This window comes from Hermetia illucens, chromosome 1 (genome assembly GCF_905115235.1).
Source record: "Hermetia illucens chromosome 1, iHerIll2.2.curated.20191125, whole genome shotgun sequence".
Classification (NCBI taxonomy): Eukaryota; Metazoa; Arthropoda; class Insecta; order Diptera; family Stratiomyidae; genus Hermetia; species Hermetia illucens.
In genome coordinates this window covers 60,329,390-60,334,345 of record NC_051849.1, presented here as the reverse complement: position 1 = coordinate 60,334,345, position 4,956 = coordinate 60,329,390, and the positions used below count along the sequence as shown (strand labels likewise).

Sequence of the window (4,956 nt, the reverse complement as noted above, 5' to 3'; positions counted from 1 at the left end):
ATCGATTAATTTGTCGACTACTGGCCCGTGTGGAGCATTTGATAGGGGGTTTAACTTGGGACTTGTTTATGTGACGTCAATAGATATCAAACATACTATGGACGTATGTGTTCCGATAGAATTGTATTAGAAGCTTCAAGTGAAAATTCAAGGAGATTACGTGATGTTTAATAAATTTTTAATGAAATTTTTCCCAATAATTCACTCAAATTTATGTGAAGAACCATTGCCGAATCAATCATCACTTTCAATTTCTGGAAACAGTTGCTCGTTATTGACTAATATTTCAGCACATACTCCTACATTCAGCTTCTAAAAATTACAATTTGTCGAATTCTGGCAAAATATAGTCTCTCAAGTTTACTGAGGATGACTTCCCACCTTAATTTTGTGATATGAATAGTTTTTTAGTGAAATCAATAGGTTATAGGAGACAAGTTTGCTACTTTCAAATTAATTAGATTGTATTGCTATCACAGGTAATACTGGAGTGATATCAATCTCCATATCTACATATAAATGAAGATTAGATTAAGATCTGTTTCTGTTCTTAAACCATATTTGTTTATTTTGCACAGATCAAAGTTTTTTTTCAGTGACAGAAAAATTTGACAACGTAACAACCCCGATGACGCAATATACTCAGTGAATGAAACCAGAACGTTATGCACCGGTAACTCTTACATATGATGACATCTTTCGTTTAGCATTTACTTGAGAAGGGTTCATTTGTCACCCTAGAGTTGAAGTAGTTAAATGGAAACCGGGAACCCATTAGTAGAACTTGAAAACTACGCCCGGTTATCGCGTCGGTTGAAAATTCCCTTCGAATCCATCTCCTGTCAGTCATGGAAGCTTGATCTGTCTTTGCAACCATACAGCTGCTGTGGGGATATCATTTTCCCAACATAAATTGCAAAATAGTTAATAGGTTTATCAGGAATGAATACATTTCCATGCAAGTGACGAGGAAGCACTAAAAATGGTGGATAAAGCATCTCTATTTCTGTTAGCTTCTGATTTCAGGAGATCTATCTTGAAAGCTTTAAGGAGGGGGGGGGGGGCGGTATTGTTTTTTTTGTGCGGATATTTATTCAGTCACTTGCTACATTATAATCAAACAATAAAAACAATATTTTCCGAAATTTCTATTGTAAAATATTGAAAATTGAAAGAGGGTCAGTGTATCTCCGGAAGCACCCCGAGAAATAGTTGTTTTGCGATGTACATGTTATCTCGCAATAGAATCATGTGAAACAAAAAAATCAAAATGCTTTTTAAAGGGAGATGTTTCTTGCGATAACCCTGGAATGATTTTCTTTTTTAAAATTTTTCAATTTTTCGCAGCCATACTGAAAAGTTTTGTCGGGAATCTAACTGTTATTAACACGTTCGCTTAAAAAATTTGGTTGATTTTGCAGTGAGTTGTTAAGTCATTGTGTCAAAAAGAATTGTTTTTCAGTTGTTTTGTCGAAAACATAATTATGGATTCAATATGGCATAGAGAATTGTGGGATGATGTTGAAGACTATGACAGAAGTGATGGTGGTGATGATGACTTCATACCAATTCAAAACAAGTCGGGAAACCGGAAGCTTGACGCTTCAGGTATAAAAGGTTTTGTGTTTCCCTATGTGAGGAGCATAAGGTAGTTCCCCATTGGCTTATAGCATTGACCCGAGATATTGAAATCGTTCAGTTCTGGGCAGGTTACTGGCATTGCCAGAACTGAGCGATTTAAGTATCTGCAAGGGCAGGTTACTGCCATTGCCAGAACTCAGCGATTTAAATATCTCGAGTCAACGCTGTCAGCCAATGGAGAACTGCGTAATGAAATTGTTTCACGCATTAATGCAACCTGGATGAAGTGGCATTCCCCAACTGGTGTTCTTTGTGATCGACGTATCAGCGCACGTCCCAAATCTAAAATTTACTGCAATGTCGTCCGTCTGCCACTCTCTATAGTTCTGAGTGTTGGCCGACTATAAAGGACAATGAACGGCGTCTTGCGGTAATGGCGACGAAGATGTTGCACTGCACTGGTGGCGTGACACGTTTTGATTATGTCTGAAATGAGAATATCCGCGATCGATATGGGTTTGCATCGATCGTGGAAAAACTGCAAGAGAGGCGTTTTCGATGGTGTGGTCACGTAATTCACGCTAATGAATTCAACAACCTGTATTGATCAGAACATCGAAAGCAATGGTAACCAACCAAAAAGCCGGCCAAAACAATGGTGGCTTGATACGCTGGATGGGGATTTAAAGATCTCGCGATTACATCCTGATGAGGCATTTGATAAAATAAGGAGCGACGAGTGCACGACAGCTCCGTGTAATATAGCTAAAAATTCCATTGCCCTTTATTTTCTAGAAAGCGATTTAAATAAATCATTTGATGGAAAGCCCTGTGTTGATAATGGTAAACCTCATACGCTTCACGCTCTCAGTTTAATATTATTAGCGAATGAAAACAATTTAACCAACATCAAATATAAAAAAGGGCTAGGGAGAATTAGATCCTTCTTGAATGGAATTTTAATGTTTCACTCGAATTTCAATTATTCTCGTTAATTATGACGTCAGCACCTTATTTGTATGGCTTAGAATGCTGCACGAAATTAATAAGTTTGAACTGCTATAACTTTCCCACTAATAGTTGGATTTTCATGAAACCTGGCGTGTGTATGCACGAGGCTGTCCTCTATATCGGTGCACTTAGGATGAACTTAAGGGGAGTTTTTTTGTCTATTTCTAAAAGTTGGTAATATACTATTAGTAAATTTTTTGAGCAGATACCGGAATGGGACGTCTCTCGAAGATTAGATTTCACATAAGTGTTTTACACAAAACCTTAAAAAGTGCTACAGATAAATAGATTCTTCATAAATGTGACTTTAATATTCCACGCGAATGTCAATTATTCCGGGTAATTATGACGTCAGCATCTGATTTGCATGGCTTTGGAAGCGGTAAATTCGCGCGAAATTGCTAAGTTTGAACTGCTATAACTTTGGCGTTAATTGCCGGATTTCTACGAAATTTTCCATGTATATATGATACAAAATATTGTCCTCTATGCTGGTACAAAATTCGGAAGTCCTAGGCTGAATTTAAGGGGGGTTCTCAGTAAGTTTCTAAAAAGTAGTAATATACTATTAGTAAGTTTATTTGAGCAGATATCGGAATGGGACATATTTTGAGGCCTAGATTTCGTCTAGGCGCACCACCCTGATTTTTTTCGGATTTTTAGGTTGAGTAGTTTCCGAAAATGAGTCCTGTCTCACTTCAACTGCGTACATTTTGACTCCTTACTCACGCACTTTGCAATTTATGCCAAAACTAATGTCAACTTCGAAAAGTACAAATCGAGACCTTTCATTTGATACCCTACACAACTATATCCGGTGAAAAAATTTTTGAATCCCCCTTTTGCATGTATGGGGAGCCCCCTTTTAAACTCCCCCTAAATTTATGCCACTCGCTGTATGCGTGGGATTTCATAGTTCCCATCTGTCCACCAAATTTCGTTCGGATCGGTTTAGCCGTTTTGGAGAAAAATGCGTGTGACAGACAGACAGACAGACAGACATTGAATCGATTTTAATAAGGTTTTGTTTTACACAAAACCTTAAAAAGATGGATGTGTATCGGTCCGCAAGTAGTGATTGCAACGTTGAATATTGAAGAGGAAGCCTGTCGAAATGTGGCATCAGAACCTAATTTGGATTACTATCTATAGGCAAGACCATACAATATAGTTTGAAAGAACCGAACTGTATACGCCAAAGAGTCTCTTCATTTCGGTGTACTTGAGGTAGCGTCATATACTTTTCTATATTTGACAAATTGTCTGAAAGCGGCATCTATGCCAGGTTGATAAGCAATTGTTGCTTTATCGTGGCCACTATTCTTTGACCCAATATATACCTTCAAAGCCACATAAACATGGTATCAAACATTGGGTGTTCTGTGATGCTGCTACATATTACGTTTATGGTATTGAGATTTACATTGCCCCAAAACGTAATTGTGCTTCCGAGACAAACCAGACTGAACGGGTTATTTTGCGGCTTGCAGAAAAGCTGAATTGAAGAAATGTTACCTGTGACAATTTCTTCGCATCTCATGGTCTTGCAATGAAATTGAAGGAAAAATCGCAAGAAACTACCTCCCCTATTTCTAGGCATGAAAGGGAAACTATTCCGAGTTTGCAACCACAGCCTCGATAGCGCCTTGGCTTCTGATGTAAAAAAGAAACGTCCTTTTTTAGTTTTACTGAGCACTATCCACAAGAAAAATCAAATGAACGAGAATGATGTTCAAAAGAAACTGAAGATAATAGATTCCTATAATTCAACAAAATTTGACGTGTGCATTTGAGTTGGGACCTATCCCCGAAAGTATAAATTGAATTGATGTAACATGATCGACATCTCGGAGTTGAATGCATTTGTGGTATTCATAAATTTGAATCCACTTAGGAACCACACCTAAAAGAACTTTCGCAGACGCCTATTTTTGCTCAAATTGGACCATTCGCTGATGGCGCTGCAGGTAATTGGGGAATGCACACGAAGAAGTGAGTCTGTTTTGTAAATCATATTCATCACATCCTACCACCAAAACAGCTGCCGAAAACACCCGGACCTGAATTGTCGCAGCGTCGCTTGGTGCATCGCAAGTTTTTAAAGAAGCGCGCAAAGTGCTACATACGCTCGCTAGTATGGAATGCCAACATTCATTCTGTTCATGGCTATAAATGCAAAAAAAGTTTGCCCTTAACACTGTTTTATTATATGTGAAACATATTATATTATTTTAATATATAATAATATATTATCGATAAAAAACACATATTAAAATAAAAAATAAAAAGTCTCCATTTTTAACGTTGCGTTGAGATTTTTTGTATTGTATGAAATTGACACACAAGAGACTCTTTCGTAACTAT

The 4,956-nt window shown here is 37.5% G+C and overlaps 1 protein-coding gene across 1 annotated transcript in view; it reads left to right on the top strand.

The window, feature by feature from the left end:
• Nucleotides 1–4,956, top strand: part of LOC119656007 (cAMP-dependent protein kinase type II regulatory subunit) — a 265,746-nt gene that overhangs the window by 101,214 nt on the left and 159,576 nt on the right. The window lies entirely within an intron of this gene.